This window comes from Acinonyx jubatus, chromosome D4 (assembly GCF_027475565.1).
Source record: "Acinonyx jubatus isolate Ajub_Pintada_27869175 chromosome D4, VMU_Ajub_asm_v1.0, whole genome shotgun sequence".
Classification (NCBI taxonomy): domain Eukaryota; kingdom Metazoa; phylum Chordata; class Mammalia; order Carnivora; family Felidae; genus Acinonyx; species Acinonyx jubatus.
This window is the reverse complement of record NC_069391.1, coordinates 23,836,169-23,855,371: the sequence shown is the minus strand read 5'-3', so window position 1 is coordinate 23,855,371 and position 19,203 is coordinate 23,836,169. Positions and strand designations below refer to the sequence as shown.

The 19,203-nt window shown below is 43.5% G+C and overlaps 1 protein-coding gene across 1 annotated transcript in view; it reads left to right on the top strand.

Annotated features, from left to right (window-relative positions):
- The first annotated feature begins 1,932 nt into the window (after nucleotides 1–1,932).
- Nucleotides 1,933–19,203, top strand: part of PALM2AKAP2 (PALM2 and AKAP2 fusion) — a 504,955-nt gene continuing 487,684 nt past the window's right edge. The window contains exon 1 of the mRNA XM_053204813.1: nucleotides 1,933–2,466. The gene's annotated coding sequence lies outside the window, so the exon portion shown is untranslated. The remainder of the gene's footprint in view (nucleotides 2,467–19,203) is intronic.

The window sequence follows — 19,203 nt, the reverse complement described above, 5'->3', positions numbered from 1 at the left end:
GTGAGTTGCTCTAGCAAATTAATCGAACCTGAGGAGGGGGTTGCTGGAACCTCCGATCCATACCCAGTGGGTGAGAAGCTCAGGCATCTGAAGGGGGGGCGGTCTTGTAGGACTGCATCCTTTGTCTGTGGGATCTGATGGTATCTCCAGGTAGATGGTCTCAGAACTGAATTGAACTGACACCTAGTTGCTTCCAGCCTTTCTGTCTCTTCTGTCCAGCAACTCCTTCGAGTTTGGTCGTCCTCAGAAATCACTGCCCTGGCGTCACAGCCCTGTTTCCTGCTGCCTCCTCTCATTCATTCCAGACGCACTCTGCCTGGATGCTCAGGCTCCCACGGGGTCCTTGGCTACAGTGCATGCCTCCAGCCTCTCCCTTTGGTTCTCATCCAGCATAAGCTTTCATCCATTTTCTGCCAGGAACATCCTTCTTATCGGGATCCTTTCCCTTTGCTTACAGCTCTCTGCTTCTGAAGCCTTTTCCACTGCCCTAGCTCACATCACCTCTCCTGTGGACTTCCTCAACACCTAGATTTTGAGCCTACGCCATTTAGGAGGACTAGGATATCTGGTTCTTAATAGGAAAGCACATCATTAGTCTTGCTGTAATAAAATCCTGCTTCTCCACTACCCACTCCCTGCTCCCTTTGGAGGGACACTGGGAACTTGCAGATTGAGAGCCAGCTCTCCTCAGGAAAGAGCTTAAGACTTTTCTCCCACGGACGCTACAGGTACCCCAGAGAAGCCCCCAAGGTTTACAGCAGGGAGCAGGGGAATCAGAGCATAGTCAGGAAAGTTGAGACAAGTGACCCTGGGAGCCCTGCTCTGCCCCACCAGACCCTCAATGTGGCTCTCCAGGGCACTGAACCCAGGTGGTTCCATCTGGGTCAAAGCCCAGCCAATTGCCACACCTAGCAAACAGAATCATTACCATCATGCATCAGGATACCAAAGATACGGATGAAAAATGGCACTGTATTTCATCTGAATGACTAGTTTCCTTTTCTCTCTGGCAGTAACTACCAGGTTAAATTGCTGCTTGAGACCCTTCTTGGACCTGAAGGGTAGGGCCACATTGTCAACACAGAGGACACTTATCTGTGTATCAATAGGAAATCATGTGTCTTGATCACCAAATAACCGTCTGTACACCACAGGGGCTAAGAGAAAAGGTTCTCCACTGCTTTAGAACCAGTGATGACAGAATGGTGACAGGAATAATAATTAGAACAGACCTGGGTTCAAATACCTCCTCTATTATTTACTAGTTGGGCAAGTCACTCAAAGTCTCAGAGCCTCAGTTTCCTTTCTGTGTAGTGATAATAATGGTAACTACCTCATACAATGTTGTAGGGATTACGTGAAATTGTGTGTCTCATACTTAGCACACTTTTTTGGACATAGCAGTGCTCAGTAAGGCTTGGCCATTGTTGATGTTATTTGAAGATTGATATTATTTGAAGAATAGAATCAATCATAAGATAAATCTATAGTATCAGAATACAGACATTTATATACAGACATGAAATGTGTTTGTTTGGATAGAAAGCTGTGAAGCTTGGACTTTCTTGTGACCACAGAAGGGAAGTGAGCCAAGGACACTTGTGGAATATGACCTGGGGTCTTGGCTAAGGACACATGGTGTGAGTCTCTTTTCTGGCTTCCTAAGTTTTGAGTTACCTCTTTATGCTAATAACATTGTGATGTGCAAAACCCCTAGAGATGAAGTAATCAGCAATAGTAATCTGTGGCTTATGAGCGCCACCTAGAGGAAGGAGGTGAATGGCATTTGAAGAGGTTGGAAGGGGCCAGTTACTGAAGTTACACGAAGAGTGTGAGGTTCAGATAAAGAGGTGCCTTGGGCTGGAGTTTGAAAGCGCCTTGCAAGTGTATCTGCCTGTTATTTCTCTTCCAGGCACAGCCAAGACCTGTGAGAATAAACTTCATCCCCTCATCTGTCCTGCCTGCCCAGGCCATGGTGGGAGAACGCTCTGGACGGGGAGACAGGGGCAGTCGCGGCTCTAGTGACTTCTGTGCGTGCGCTTAGGTTGCCAGAGGCTGTGGCAATCTGTTGCATTGCCCGCCCTTTGCTACTTCTAAAGAGGGCAGAACCTGTCTGCGTAGGTGGGATTGGATGTCAACAATGTTACTACTGTGTCAGTTGGTGTTCTTGCCACCACCACCTTCGCCCTTAGTTATAAAGCTGGTGAAGAGTATTGGTTGCACCAGAAAACTACCATTGAGCACTCAGTTTCTTCTACTTAGACGAAGAAGAACAGAAAAAAGGAGGAAGAAAAGATACTGAGCAATAAGTAACCAAAACAACATTGCAGTTCATTTAATTCAGGAGCAGAGGCCAGAGAAGGCAATGAAATATGTCCGGGACAACGATCTGCCCCGCAAGATACAGCACATTCCCTCCTACCCCCAAGATGATTTCTGATGGTCTGCGATGTAGACAGCCTGCAGGTACAGTGCACACACGGTCTTGTGTTATCCTTGGGACAATCCCATGATGCAGGGGTCGTTATACCCATTTTACAGTTAAGACGAAGGAGGCTCAAAGTCCTTAAGGGTTTGTCGGGTTTGATCCAGCTAGTAAATGGGAGACTGGAATTTGAACTGAGATCTGTTTGGATCTAAAGTTCTCTAATTCAAAATTTGGATGTCACCCCCTAAGTCATTACTTTCCTTCTCAGAATATGGGGGAGTGCCCTGATTTTTTTTTTTACACATTTTTCATCTCTGAACCCAGAGATAAATAAAAACTTTATTTTATTACTTTTTTAAAGTTTTATTTATTTATTTTTGAGAGAGAGATAGCAAGCAAGGGAAGGGCAGAGAAAGAAGGAGACAGAGAATTCCAGGCAGACTCCACGCTGGGCGTCTGATGGCTGGTCTTGAACTCACAAACTGAAATCAAGAGTTGGACGCTTAACTGACTGGGCCATCTAGGTGCCTCCCTCCCTCTCTCTCTCTCTCTCTCTGTCTCTGTCTCTCTGTCTAAGTAGGCTACACACCTAATGTGGAGCTTGAATTCATAACTCTAGGATCCAGAGTCACACACTGTGCAGACTGAGCCAGCCAGACACCCCCCAAGTACAAAATTGTAAGTCAAATCCCCCATTTGAGACCTTCACATTTTCACTGAGCTGGCACATCAGCAGCACTGTCTGTATGTACTGTGCTGAGATGCCTGTTGGGATTTAAACTGTCACCAGAACCCCAGCAGACAGGCTTCTCTGACCTCACCAGTGATGCCAGAGATTCCGTGGTCCAGCTCAAACTCATCCCTACCATCTGCAAGACCAATGAAAACCGCCCCCCCCCATGGATGTGCTTTTGTAAAAAAAAAAAAAAAAAAAAGAAATCAGTTTTATTGAGGTATGCTTTATATATGAAGCTGTACCCATTTTAGGTGTATATTTGGTGACTTTTGACATATTTATACCCTTGTGTAATCAGTATCACAGTCAAGATTTACACATTTCCATCATCCTACACTGCCCTTCCTAGTCAATTTTCCATCCATCCCTGGTCCTGGGCTTCCAGTGACTCCCTTTCTGCCATGAGAGATTTGCCTTTTTTATAGTTTCATACAAATATACTCTTTTATGTTAGGCTCCTGTCACTCAGCATAAGAATGTGGAGATTCATCCATGCTTTTGCATGTATCATAAGTCATTTTTATTATTGCTGAGTAGTTTTCCACCGTATGGATACTTGTGCGTCCATTCTGCTGTGAATACGCGTTTGGATTGTTGCCAGTTTTGGATCAGTACCACGAAAGCTGCTGTGAACATTTGCATGCTAGCGTTTGTGTAGACATATGTTTTAACTTCCCCTAGGGTACTTCCTTATGAGTAGAATTGCAGAATCTGTGGTATGCGTGTCCTTAACTTTATAAAACTGTTTCATCAAATGCTTTTCCTGCATCTACTGAGCAAATTGTATGGGTTTTCCCCTTTGATCTGCTAACACTTGGTTTTCCTTTTAATATGTTTCCTGTTTTTCTTTGCTAAAATTTTACTATGGATTTTTGTGTTTGTATTACGAAGGATATCGGTCTCAGTTTGTCGTTTCTTGCAAAGTGTTTGCCTGGTTTAGGGCACAAGGTAATGCTGGTCTCATAAAGTGAGTTGGGAAGTGCTCTGTTTTCCTTGATTCCCTGGAAGAGTTTTTGTAGAATTGATGTTATCTCTTCCTTAAATGCTTGATGGAATTTATCAGTGAAGATACCTGGGTCTGAAGGTTTCTTTGTCAGAAGTTTTTAATTACAAGTTTATTTTCTTTAACAGATATTGGGATACTCAGATTTCCTAATTTTTTCTCCAGTGAGTTTTGTTAATTTGTATCTTTCAAGATATTTGTCTACTTCATCTAAGTCATTGAATTTATGGGCAAAAGTCTTTTGTAGTATTTTCTTATTGCCGCTTTAATGACTATGAACAGTGTCCCTCTTTCACTTCTTTTCTTAAAATTGAGATTTAACTGACATTATATTAGTTTCAGGTGTACAACATAATGATTTGATATTTGTGTATATTGTGAAATAATCACCACCGTGAGTCTGGTTACCATCTGTCATAATACATAGTTACAGTTTTGTTTTTTTTTCTTGTGATGAGGACTTTCAAGATCTACTCAGCAACTCTCGAATGTGCAATATGGTATTAAGTATAGTCACCATGCTGTACATCATTACACCCCCCTCTTTCATTTATGATATTGGTAATTGTGTTTTCTCTCCTTTGAACTTGGCAGTTTGGCTAAGGATTTGTCAGTTTCATTGATTTTCTTCATGGAATTTGCTTTTAGTTTAATTGATTTTTTTTTTTTTTTTGTTTCACCATATTCTATTTCATTGATTTCTGCTCTTATTTAAAAAAATTTTTTTTCTTAATGTTTATTTATTATTGAGAGACAGAGAGAGACAGAGCATGAGCATGGGAGGGGCAGAGAGAGGAGGAGACACAAAATCTAAAACAGTCTCCAGGCTCTGAGCTGTCAGCACGGAGCCCGACGCAGGGCTCGAACTCACAAACCGCGAGATCATGACCTGAGCCCGAAGTCGGAAGCTCAATCGACTGAGCCACCCAGGCGCCCCTGCTGTTATTTTTATTATTTCCTTACTTCTACCTATTTTTCTTTTCATTTGCTTTCCCTTTTTTTTTGGAGAAAGAAATTTTTAATATTCCAGTGGGGGAGGGGCAGAGAGAGAGGGAAACACAGAATCTAAAGCAGGCTCCAGGCTCAGAGCTGTCAGCAGTGTGAGCCTGACATGGGGCTAGAACTCGTGAACTGAGAGATTGTGATCTGAGCTGAAGTCAGGTGCTTAACCATGCGCCCTTTTTCTTTCCTTTTTCTATGTTAAGATGGAAGTTTAGATCGTTAATTTTAGACATTTATTGTTCTCATTTTGTTGTTAACTTTTCAAATTTACAGAAATGTATATTTTGGAAAAAGCAAGAATTTCCAATAATTCAGTCCCCTGGAGGTAATTGCCTTTTAACCAACACTGTGCCCACCGAAGACTAACCAAAGGATTTGACATGTGACACTTTACACACCTTTGAATGTATGTCCTTTTCCTCATGGCATCCCTTCAGACTGGAATGCTCTGCCCAACGTTCTCCACCTGGTAAATTTCTGCCTACTAAGATCCATTCAGATGCAACCTCCTCCTTCAACCTTCCTTCTGTTCTTCGAATCAGAGTTAGTTGTTCTCATCTTTGTGTACCATTGCATTTTATACATGATTCTACTATAACGTTCATTGGATGGGAAGGGCAAAATTTAATATGATGCATCTTTTTTAGTGTGTGTTTATTTTTGAGAGAGAGAGAGAGAGAAACAGAGTGGGAGCAGGGGAGGGGCAGAGAGAGAGAGAAAGAGACAGAGAATCTGAAGCAGGCTCCAGGCTCTGAGCTGTCAGCACAGAACCACCCCCCCCACCCCGCCCGGCGCTTAACTGACTAAGCCATCCAGGTGCCCCTTAATATGATGTATCTGTTTCCAAAGTCCATACTCTTGTGTGCTGTGCTTCTTCCTTGGAACTTTTCTATTGGAATTTAGAGCAGTGATCTATGATTCTTGATTTGCCATACTTTTTTTTTTTTTAATTTGAGATATAATTTGCAAACCATAAAATTTACTTTAAGGTACACAATTCTAATCGTTACAAGTTTTTAATCACAAATTTCTTTATGGAAAAATATATTTATCTTGCTATTTCCAGTTCCTGTACAGTATTTAACATTTGACAGTAAGATACTCAATGAATGTTTCCTGAATAAAAAAAATAATCGTTTACTATATGCTCTAAGCCAGTACTTCTCAAACTTAATGTGTGTAAAAATCATCCGGGGAGAATGTTAATACGGAAATTCTAAACGGGGGGTGGAATTTGGAATCCAATATCTACATTAACAGCAAACTCTCAATTGATACCCATGCTGCTGATCTGAGGACCCTTTGAATTGCCAGGCTCAAAGCTACCTACTTTCTAGAATAAAGGTAGTTCCCCTAAACTCTCACAAGGGGGCGCAATGGGCAAATATTTCTACTGCTATTTATAACAATCTATTAAACGAATTCATGCGACATGCTTTCAGCAGCTGTTTTGCTAATTATTATTTATTTCATGGAACAAGTACAGTGCATATCTGAGTATACTAAAAATAGATTTTTCCTTCAAGCCATATCGTTTAAAGAATTTGCCAAGATTGCGCTCATGGAACTTGGAACCATTCAATATGTCTGTTATTGGAAGTGTCCTATAAAATAGTACTAAAAAAATTATGAGATATGAAAGATCTGAAAGATGTGAAAATAATAATTGTAATAATACAAGTAATAATAATAGTAGCAGTCATTTATTACACGGTGTCGTATGGTACTATCTTATGTAGTTTCGTTTAATCCTTACAGCCAGCCCATGAAATAGGTAATAATGCCATCATTTTACAGGAAGGGAAACTGATGCTTAGAGAAATTAAATAAAATGCCCAAGTTCTGGTGGTCATATTGGAAGGGCAGAACTTGAATACACTCCCTCTTTTTCCAAAGTCCATGGTCTTGTGTGCTGTGCTGCTTCCAGGGAATTTTCTATTGGGATTTAGAGCAGTGATCCATGATCCCTGATTTGCCCTCCTCTTTTTAAAAATTGAGTTTTGATTCATATGCCATAAAACACACCCTTCTAAAACGCACAGTTTACTGGGTTTTAGTATAAGCACAAGGTGTACAACCATTGTCACTAATTCCAGATTTTTTTGTTACCCCAAAGAGAAATCCATACTCATTAGCTGTCACTCCTCACTTCCCCCTGCCCTCCAGCCCCTGAAAGCCATGAATTTACTTTCCATCCCTATGGATTTGCCTATTCTAGGCATTTCATATAAATGCATAACATTACGTGGCCTTTGTGTCAGGCTTCTTTCACTGAGCATCATGTTTTCAAGATTCATCCATGTTGCAGCATATATCAGTTCTTCATTCCTTTTTATGTCTGAACAATATTCTGTTGTATGGATATGCCACATTTTGTCTATCCATTCATCAGTCAATGGACATTTGGGTTATTTCCAAATTTTAGCAGTTATGAATAATGCTGCTGTGAACATTTATGTGTAAGTTTTTTGTGTGAACATATGTTTTCAGTTCTCTTGGGTATGCATATAGCTAGGAGTGGAATTGCTGGGTCATATGTGAACTCTCTGTTGAGCTTTTTGACTAACTGCCAGACTGTTTTCCACAATAATGGCACCCTCTTACATTCCCACCTACATTTTTCTCCATATACTTGCCATAGCTTGTTATTGATTTACTGCATTCTTGCAATCCTAAATTAATTGAAGGGGAAATCACCAGATTCTCAAACATGATTCCAAATAAGATGTCCTTTAATTTTCGAAAGAAATGAGCGGGCTTCTGTATGCTGCTGTGAAAAGGACACCAGACTGGGCTTTTCTGTCATTACCTATCATTCTCTATTATTAACTGTGTGACCCTGTGGTATGATCCAGTCCTTCAGATTCTCAGCTGGAGATTTGAGATAATAAGTCCTGACGTGGACCCTCTCCTATCCTCCCCAGTCAGTCAATCAGTCAGTCAATCCTGACTCACTTCCCTGGTGGTCCTGGCATGAAGCTAAAACCAAATAGCTATGTCATGAGGAAGAACTTTCACAGATGAAACAGTTGCCACTGAGTTAATGAAGCTGAAGGACAAGCACCCTCTCTTACATGGGCCCTGGCTTCTGTCCACTCTGTAACCCTTCTCCTGTAGTGGAGTGGCACTGGAGTGGCCAAGGGCATGTTGAGTCAGAGCTAAAGTTTAGTTGAGCTGCGTTCTAAATGACTTGTTTCTAATGAGATGAGTTCCAGATATCAAGAAGGTCATGGCAGTATCTTCACTTATTCAACTACAAACTGTACTGTATCCAGTACCTGTACTAAATGCTGGGGTGCAAGCCACCAACTTCAACACGACCCTATTGGAAGACAATATTAAGTCGTGGAAGACACTACATCTTTAGTTATTTGTCTATTCTACAAACAAGTTTAATTGGAATCTAAAAACAGCAAGGGATGAAAGCCCGGTTCATTAGGGACCCACTAACTGTAAAGGGCAGATAAAAACCTTTTAATTTTGTATAAGGTCATTAGAAATTTTAAAACATCCCTGACAGAGCTGACTTAAAATATGTAAAGACACAGAAGAACCAACATAACTAATAAGCCTGAAGAAATAGATACATACCACATTTCGTCTCCAACACATAGAATATGTATATGTTGATCATACATTGTATGTTTATTAAAATTGGCCATGTTCTAGGCCATAGAAAAAGGTCTAATTTATTCCAAAGAGTCAATATCATGCAAACTATGTTCTGTGATCATGTAACAAAATTAAAAATTGCTAATAATAAAAGTTAAACATTTTCCATTTCCTGGAAACCAACAAACAATAAACAACCAAAACCAAAGAGAGGCCCCCAAATCTTTGGGTTAAAGGGATCAATATATGTCAAAATTCATGAGGCACAGCCAAAGCAGCATTTAGAGGGAAACTTATAGTTTTAAATACACATATCAGGAAACGGGAACATTTGAAGGCAAATAAACAAAGCACTGGGTTACAATAGTTTGAAGAAGATAATAGAGTGAACTCTACGAGTGGGGGATATAGAAATTATAGTGTAATTCACACTGTGACTTATTCATGCACAGGATGGCAAGGGAACCCACCGGAGAGGCAGCTAACCTGGAGAGATGACTATTTGAGTTTGATGGATTATGAGGAATTAGATAAGGAAGTTGTGGGAAAACAGAGAGCACGTGCACTGAGGTGAGGAGGTGAGTTGCTTGTGCCCAGCTGCAGTGAGGGGCTCCTGTGAAGAAGTGGCCAGAGAGAAGTCGGGGTCATGTCAGACCATGAAAACTTTGTTATGAAATCAATAGGGAGGCCTAACACATTTTTTTTTTTTGAATGAGAGGATGATGATGATCAGTATAGGGAAGAGGCTAAGGGTATGAGCGCCATAGTATATAGACTTACAGAATCACTATATTGTATGCCTGAAACTAATATAACAGTGTGTCAAGTAGGCTTCAATTAAAAAAATAAAAAATAAGGGTGTCTGGGTGGCTCAGTTGGTTATCCAACTCTTGATTTCAGCTCAGATCATGATCTCACAGTTCTTGGGTTCAAGCCCAGAATGGGGTTCCTCTGCACTGACAGTGTGGAGCCTGCTTGGGATTCTCTCTCTCTGCCTCTCCCCCGCTCATGCTCTCTGTTTCTCTCAAAATAAATAAATAAACAAAAAAAAAAAAAAGAAAAAAAAAGGAGTATGAGCTCTAGAGTCAGCTGGTGCTGAGTTTGAATCTCACGCATTCAAACTGTGGGATTCAAGCTGTGTGTTCATGAACAAACCACTTACCCTCTGTAAGCCTTAATTTCCTCATCTTAAGTGGATAGGAATAGTAGTTACCTGATAAGTGTTTTGGGTATATAGAACACTTAGTGCAGTACCTGGCAGAGAGTTAGGGTTTATTTGCTGTGTTAGTACAATTGTTCATAGCATACCTATTACTATCCAAAGTGTCTGTTTGGCTGATAAATTATGTGGTCACAAATAGTTGGCAATCGTGGGTCAACTCTATGTGTGTGTGACTGTTTTAGAAAGATCATCCAGGATACACATTGGACACACATCCTGGATACACATAGTGGAAAGACACTAGTCTAGAGACAGAGAGGTCAGCTAGGAGGGGCTTGAATGAAGCAGGTGAGAACTGACTGGAGAGTTCAGAACACAGGTATATTTTTTCTTTTTAAAGGAAAGCAGGATTTATACAGCTGGTGACTCGTGATGCTCGTAGGCTTGTACTAATGTTTCTGAGTTAGATAACTTAGCGGATGGTGGTAGGGGATTCACCAAGGCGGGTTCTGCAGAAGGAGCACAAATTCGGGATGAAGGCCCACGGGTTGGTGAATTTGGGGTATGTTGACTTCGAGATGCCTGAGGACTGCAATGCGGAGGAATTCATTAGAGTCAGAAAACAGAATCAGAAGTTCAGAGAGAGGCCAGGTCTGGAGATGGAGATATGGGTCTTATCTGTATGTGAGAGCAAACGAGATCACTCAGGGAGAGAAATGAAAAGTGAGAAGAGATGAGGCCTGGAGGCCAAGCCCACGGCACACTGCCAGTTCTGAGGTGTCCACGAAGGATGTTGTTGCCTGGGAGCTGGGGAAAGCCAGGAGAAATGAGGGTCACAGGAGCCGAGGAGGACAGAGTCTCAAGAATCGGGAAGTCGCCAGTGATGTCAGTGCTGTGGAAAGGTCAGGTACAATGAGGGCAGGGACGTGCCACTCGGTTCAGCCATGTGAAGGCCACGGCGTCTATGGGAAGAAAGGTTCTGTGGGGTGGCTGGCTGGAAGCGAATTGCGGAAAGCGTGGTTTGAGTGGCAGTCCAAGGAGGCATGAAGTCAGGCTGTATTTATAAAATTTCTCAGAATCGTAGATTCAAGTCAAATCCATAATTCTGGTAATTAAAATAACATGTCAGAAAGTTCTGAGAGAATTCTCATGCCTGATGAATGAGCATCAATGGCTGTTATTTATTGTGCACTCTATGCCCACACACTGCCCACATTGTCTTGTGTGACACAGTGAAGGTGTGAGGAAGGTGCCCCTTGGACAAATGCAGAAAGTCATGTGCAGGGGCCCCAAGTGACCTGCTCAACATCACACGACTGCTGCGTGATAGAGTTGCAAGTTGCACTCATCTCTGAACCACCCCAGAGGCCATGTTCATCCCTCTGAACCTCAACTCCAACTCAGAAGTGGAGGAGGGGCAGAGAGAGAGGGAGGGAGAGAGAGGATACCAAGCAGCCCCACACTGTTAGCGCGGAGCCTGACGTGGGGCTGGATTCCATGAACCGCAAGATCATGACCTGAGCCAAAGTCAAGAGTTGGATGCCCAACCGACTGAGCCACCAAGTCGCCCCCATCCCCACATTTTTAATTGTCTGAAAACAATTAATAACTACTTACATAGTAATCGCCTTTTCAAGCTAAAAATGCTGAAATTTCACATTATTGCCAAAAAAGGCAATCACTTGTTTTGTCACAGTATAACCTGGGGACAACAGTGACGTTAAAGACATTAAAAAAATTCATTGTTCTGTCTTGTGCTGAGAGCAAACAGTGGACAACGACCAGTCTTTCCAACCTGAGTCCTGCTTTAGGGGAACAAGGAAACTTTGTGTATCTTTCAGTCCCGGAAAAGGAGGGTCCTTGTCCCCGAGTAAAATAGCAAGTTTCATCTTAGCCTTCAAGAATGATGTCTTTTCATGTCTTCATGGGGTACCTGAAGCCTTGCCAAACTCTGGGGTGAGAAACCAAACCTGACTCACCCTGGCCAGTCTGCTCGAGTCCCAGCCAAATAGGAGGCTCCTTCATCGGGATGATAACACCCTTGTCCTTGGGCCTCCTTTCGTGTATTATTCTTTACATCACATGCATGTTATATACAGCTTTTCATGTATCCCAAGATACAATTCAAAATGCACTGCTTAAAATGTAAACAAAATAAGACTAATCTTCCCAGAAGAAAAAGAAAAACTTTCAAATAGAGGGATGGATAAATAAAACAGAGGAATGGATAAAATAATACACTTTGTGGAATTCCGTACCGTTAAGACTTGACTAGATCTCTTTGAATCAATTTGGGCGAAGCTCAAAAATACACTATTGCCCGAAAACAGCACACCGCAAAATGACATGCGGAGCATGATATTTATCCAAATGTAAAAATAACAACAGCAGCAAAAACCCGTATAGATTTTCCATGGTTATGGTCCATACAGTAAAAGTGTGTATTAAGGGTACATACCAGTCCTATAACCGGCTATTTCAGTGTCTGGGAGGTGGTGGTTGTGCTGGAGGAGTTGGGGTTGGTGGCCAATGAGGCAGAGACTCCTGCTTGATCCATAGCAGCTGTTCAAAAGTATGGTCTGGGGATCCCTAAAAGTTCCCATGATTCTTCCAGGGGGTCCTCAGAATCAAGACTATTTTCATAACAACATTACGATGTTCTTTGCCTTTTTCACGGTATCAACATTTGCGCTGATGGCGTTAACCAGTGGTGCATAAAGCTGCTGGACTGTCAGTGTCATTGCGCCCTGCCCTGCCCGCTCATTTGAAGTGGAAAAATAAATGCCAGTTTCACTTAGGAGTGACTTAAGGAAATGATAAAAGTGATTAATTTTATTAGATCTTGGCCCTTACGTACACATATTTAAAATATATCCTGAGTAGGGGGCGCCTGGCTGGCTCAGTCGGTGGAACACGTGACTCTTGATCTCAGGGTTATGCGTTTGAGCCCCACATTGGGTATCGAGGTTACTTAAAAATAAGAAACATCTTTGCAGCGCCTGGGTGGCTCAGCCAGTTGAGTGTCGGACTTGATATCGGCTCAGGTCATGATCTCACAGTTTGTGAGATCCAGCCCACGTCTGGCTGTGTGCTGATAGTGTGGAGCCTGCTTGGGATTCTCTCTCCCTCTCTCTCTGCCCCTCCCCCACTTGTGCATGCTCTCTCTTTCCCTCGAAATAAATAAACCTAAAAAAAATTGAAAAACATCTTAAAAAAATACATATCCTAAGGAATGAAGTGTGTATAAAGTACTTTGCTACATTCTGAGATGCCATGGTTGTCTTTTTTAAAAGCACTTGTGTGTTAAGATCTCATTTAATCCCCCCCACACCCCTTTTTATGGAAAAGAAAGATTAGTAGACAAGCCGGGGTTATTCAGACTAGGGTGTCTGGGGAATATTTTCCTGGAAATGAATAAAATGAGCCTGTCTCTTTACGGAGGACAACTGACAGTATTTGTTAGCAGTGATAAAAATACACATTTTCAGCCAAAAATTTGAATTTTGGAAAACTTGTTTCTGGCCGCTGTGAGCTTGACAGCTTCTCAGTCCTTCAAGAATTTTCCGATGAGATTTGTGGTAATATTAACAAATGAGATTTTTTGATATTGTATAATGAAAAGAGCCAACATTTGGAAAATCTGCATAAGCTAGTGAACCAATATTTTCCAAAAGACTGCTGTGTTTCATTACCAAATCATTTAATTCTCTGCTTTTCTGCATCTTCAACTTGAAAAAAATATTTATTTGCTGCAAGGCGCTTATCTTGTAAGAAAGCTAGATCATTAGAGATAAAGTTATTTCGGGTCAGGGCAACAATTCCCAGCATGTGTAGCTCTGTAGAACTTTTACTTGCCTTTTGCTCCCAAATCTTATAGTGCATCTGCCTTTCCCCCCACTTCCCTTTTTTCCCCATTTCCTGCTTCCTGCCTGTGCCCCAACCAAAATGACAGGTGCATCTGAGGGTTGTTATTGTTGCTTGTGCGTGTGCACTCATACATGCACACGTGTGTGTGGGGGGGATGTAGCAGTTGGGAGGTAAAAAAAATAATGGTGTTTTGTCTTTCCCCCATTTGTTGGCATTAATACAACTCCTCTCCTCTGTTCTATTAAGAGAGAAACTTGGAGGGGCGCCGGGGTGGCTCGGTTGGTTAAACGTCCGACTTCAGCTCAGGTCATGATCTCGCGGTCCGTGAGTTCGAGCCCTGCATTGGGCTCTGTGCTGACTGCTCAGAGCCTGGAGCCTGTTTTGGATTCTGTGTCTCCCTCTCTCTCTGACCCTCCCCCATTCATGCTCTGTCTCTCTCTGTCTCAAAAATAAATAAACGTTAAAAAAAAAAAAAGAGAGAGAACCTTGGAGGTCAGAGAAGAAATGTGATCATGGAGCCTTTCCCCAAATGTCTTAGGCAGAGGTATTTGGGATATCATAGAGACCTTTTAGAATAAGGAAGAAAAGAGGCAGCTATACCTCTAGAAATACAAAGCCGAGGTTGTTATTTTTCAAGGAGTGGGCTGGTGTCAAAGTCGCAGGAGAACACACATTCTTCCCATAGCTTGACTGGGAGACCTTGGAAGGGCAATAAATTCTTGTGGTTCCAAGTCATGTTCACCTTCTAGGAATTTAGGGAGAAAAACTGGTCACAGCATGGTAGGTGGGAAGAATTTGAACTGAAGCTGAAGCACCCACTATTTCTTGCCTCCTCCTGAGTCAGAATTAACGTTCACCTCCCCTCCTTCCCACAAGGGGAGTCAGCAGAAATGTGAGCTTGAGTTCATCACCGTGAGCCTGTCATGGGTGGTGTTTAGGCCCAGGCAAGACAAAAATCAACACCCCTGGTCCAGGACCCATGTCTGACGCAGCATCCTCAGCAACTTCTCAGAGACCTGTTGAGTTGCCCTTGTGGGTGTTAATAACCGCAACACGTAATAGCTATTGAACACTCACTGTGCACCTGGAATGCTTATTTTATTAATCTCACAATAATCCTGTAAGGTTGTCATCCTGTGGCAGGGACTGGCTGGCTTCTCCTTGTGGGCACACAGCTAACCTCTATTTCCCAGACTCATTTGCAGTTAAGGATGGTGATATGACTGAGTTTTGAGTGTTGGTCAAAGGCTTGTTAGTGAAGGTGTTATTTGTTACTTCTAGGCCTGGCCTACACACTCCTCCCTCAACTCTGACCCTCCGTGTTCTTTTCTCCTTCTCTGTCTTGTGAAGGCAAGCATGGAACTATACGCTAGAAGGAGTCTGACTTTTAAAAAAATTTCTTAAATGTTTATTTATTTTTGAGAGAGAGACAGAGCATGAGCAGGGGAGGGGCCGAGAGAGAGGGAGACACAGAATCCGAAGCAGGCTCCAGGCTCTGAGCTGTCAGCACAGAGCCCGACGCGGGGCTCAAACTCACAAACCGTGAGACCATGACCTGGGCCAAAGTCAGATGCTTAACCCACTGAGCCACCCAGGCGCCCCAGAGGAGTCTGACTTTTGAATCACATCCTGGAGGACAACCACCACTCCGTGCTACCCATTTTGAACTTCAAACAAGCAACAAATACATGTTTACTATGTGAAGCCAGTGAGAGTTTTGGTACTTATTATAGCAACTTTTGGTACTCACATTAATACTCACCCCCATTTTAGAGGTGAAAAAACTGAGCCTCAGAACATTTTATTTGTCCAAGGTCTTGCAAGCAATGCGAAATCTACATAAGCTTGAATTGTGTGTGTTTTCTTGGGAATGAAGTGGCAAGAATGTCAGGTAGTGGTGGGAAGTTGTGTGTGTGTGTGTGTGTGTGTGTGTGTGTGTGTGTGTGTAGTATAGTTCTACCAGTGTGCGTGGGCTCTGGGGTCCCCAAAGTCCCTCTCAATCTCTAGCAGGAGTGAGAAACGTGAGTTTCAGAGACCACACTGTGCCCTAGGCAAGGGGTTCAGGCTGCACCAGGTACTTCTGCTTCTGGGCATGGCTGAGCGAGAAGCGGTGACCCCAAAAGCAACTGAAACTTCATCCCCCATGTGGCTGCTGCTGTGTGGCTGACTGACAGGATCCCAGCCCTTATCTGAGATGTAGGGGGCCTGGTCAAGAACCACCCCGACCTGCAGGAGAATGTAACACTGTTAAGATGTCTGCCTTTCCCAGGAGTATCAGTTTCAGGAGGCTGGCAGGATGTGGAAGGAAACAATCTCGGCACTTACCTGGCCCTGCCCTCACCCTGCTGTGTGGAATTTCCACCGGAGCAGGCAGAAAACCAGCACCCCACTGCCTTCCCGCCCCACCGTCCACGTTTTAGCCAAGTTACCAAGGCTGTCCTGCCTTTTTTCTCATAACTGTGTCAGCATGCAACCGTGAGTTTGTGAGGAGAGAAGTAACTTGAGGGGGTCACATAGCTTGCTAGTGGCATATTTGAGCTGCTACCGTATGCTCAGCGTTGTCTCATTGTTGCAGGATCGTGTTCCCAAGGAGACACTGAGACTCTGAGGCCTTCCTGAGAAAAATTTATTGGATAGTCCCTTGGGAACATACCCGTAAGGGAGCGAAAGAGGCATGGCTGGGCAGAAGGAGAAGTTGAACGGTGATTTAGTTGCAATGGAGACCCCAGCTGATCCCACAGGGAGCGCTGAAACTGAGGGGGCCCTCCAGAGATGTTCCACATTGAGGCAAGAGGGCTGAGGCTTTGTATCCCCACGTGGCCTGGGAGTTGTAAGCCGGCTGCTCCTGGTGGGGGTGTGGGTAGGGGTAGGTCATATCCGGGGGGTGAGGCAGCTCCCTTTGGCATGGGGCTGGCTCCAGGGAGGGGCTGTACTGTGAACTGGGGGAACAGGTGCCCCATTCCTAGATCATGGAGGGGATCTGGACGGAAGACTGCAGCATTTGCTACACTCATTTATACACACAGAAATTCTGAGATTGTGGATGGTGGAAATTAGAGCTTAGGGAAATTATGTCACTTGGGGTCACATAGCCACTAAGTGAACTAGAGAAATGTACGTCTCTAGTCTCAGCCTTTTATCTCCAAGTCTCAAAGTGGTTGGGAACCACAACAGAGAGGGCAGACAAGGTTGATCTTGAGACTGATGGTCTTCCCAGTTTAGGGAAGTGGCCCGAGTGAATGCCTGGCCAGGGCTGAGTTGACCCCTGGAGTGTATGCTGGAAAAGGAGAGAAAAATTAGTGGGGCCAAGGGCAGGCAACGAAGGACTTGGTAGTGAGGGCAAAGGATGGGACAGGAAAGCTTGGTGCTGATTTCGAGAGAGCCTGGTCTCCCAGGAGGAGCTGAGGAAGCCCTGTGACCACTGAGAAATTCAGTTCTCTGTGGTCAGGGTCTTGGGAGCAACCGTGGGTGAGGTGGAGAGGAGGGGCCATCCTAAAAGTTCCCAAAGAACACTTCCTTCCCCCCAGTAGACCCTCCCTCCACTGCCCTCATGGATATAAATGCCTTAAATGATGGATGACATATAAGCAGGTGGCCCTAGCACCTAGGAGGCATATATACTGCCAGGAAAAAAAAATGTGAAAGAATTAGAAATGGGCAAAAAAGATGACTGGGTGTCTTGTCTGGCACCCTTTCTGGTTATCTGCATCTTTCATTGCTTTGAAGCTTTTTTGTCCCTTTGTAGAAAAGTGATAGTAATGCAAATGATCCTTGCCCATAGAGATGCAAATGAAGTTTGTCCAGTGGAGATGCAGTTGGTTATTGCACTGTGGATGTTGGCTACATTTGCATTTATTTGTAAATTCATCTGAGCATTCCAACTGCCTTGCTGTGTGTGCTCTTTGAATGCTCTTGATCTGGTTGTTAACACCTTACGGTTCTCGCTCGTATTAGTGATGAAATAAATTTTTGACACGTGCTCATTAAAACAACAAAACAAAAAAGGGAAAACCCTTCCAGCTCCCCTTCCTCTGAGTTGCCCTAAAACTGGGGAAAGTTAAGCTACACCCTACAGAGACCTCTGGAGACTACTGGATGGGGGCGGTGCTGAGGGGGTGGTGGGAACTCAGCACCCTCATGTCAATTAGAGAAGGTGTGTGTGTGTCTCCGTTTGTCTTGTTTCCCACAGAGGGCATCCTCATGAGATTTTATTGGAACCAAAGTGGCATGGGTTGAATGGTGTCCGTCTAAAAGATGTTGAAGTCCTAATGCCCAGTACCTGTTGAATGTACCTTTGTTGGAAATAGGGTCTTTGAAGATGTTCAAGTTAGGATGAGTCATTAGGGTGGGCTTTAATCCAATATGATTGTACCCTTGTAAAAGGGACATTTGAACACAGAGATAGACACACATATAGGGAGAATGCCATATGAAACAGGCAGAGATTGGGCTGATGGCATCTACGAGCTGAGGAATGTCAGAGATTGCCAGCAAACTACCATGAGCTAGATGAGAGGCATGGAGAAGATTCTCCCTCACAGCCCTTAGAAAGAACCAAGTACCAACACCTTGACCTTGGACTTCCAAGCCTTCGGAACAGTGAGGCAATACATTTCTGTTGTTTAAACCACCCAATTGTTGTACTTTGTTATGGCAACTCTGGGAAACTAACACACAAGTCTTCTATCGCTACATGCGGTGTGAACCACCAGATTTTGGCTTGCTACCCCGTCTTCGCCGTGAGAAGTGGAATTAGGACTGTAGAGTGTTATAGGATCACAAGTACCTTAAATACAGCCACCGTTCAAGTGGGGAGGCACTTCATCTTTTTGGTTGTAAAATTCTTCAGGAAAATATGAAATCTAAAATAGCACGCTCAGCTGCAGTTTGACATTGTGTAATTACAGCCCTCCTGTTTGTTGTAGGCAAAAGAAGAGACCCTCCCTGTGTCTTAACAAAAGGAACAGATTGTTGCCTGAATGGCACCCTCTTGCTGTGTCCTCAATTTCCCAATCAGAACTGTCAGATGTTGCACTTAATTAAGCTGTCTTCCCAGCCTCCTGGCATCCGACAGGTTCCCATAGTAATTACTGAGGTTTCCAAGTAGGGCTGGCTTTCCTGTGTTTCTGCACACTCTCATGGCAGGCAGGGGTGGCTTGGGCTTGAAGTGGGAACGTCCCATGCGGCTTGCAAGGGGTGTCTGGCTGTTCTCTAGGAGCTGGGGGCTGTGGGAGGAGGGTAAGTGGGTAGTGAACCTGGGGAATCAGTCTCGTGGTTTTCTTAGGCTGAAGAGCTGCCAGCTGGTCAGTTCTCCTCTCTGCTTAATAATCCATGTGATGCCTATCAGAAGCCCATGCGTTGCCCGCATTCCCTAGATTGATTAAACATTTCGC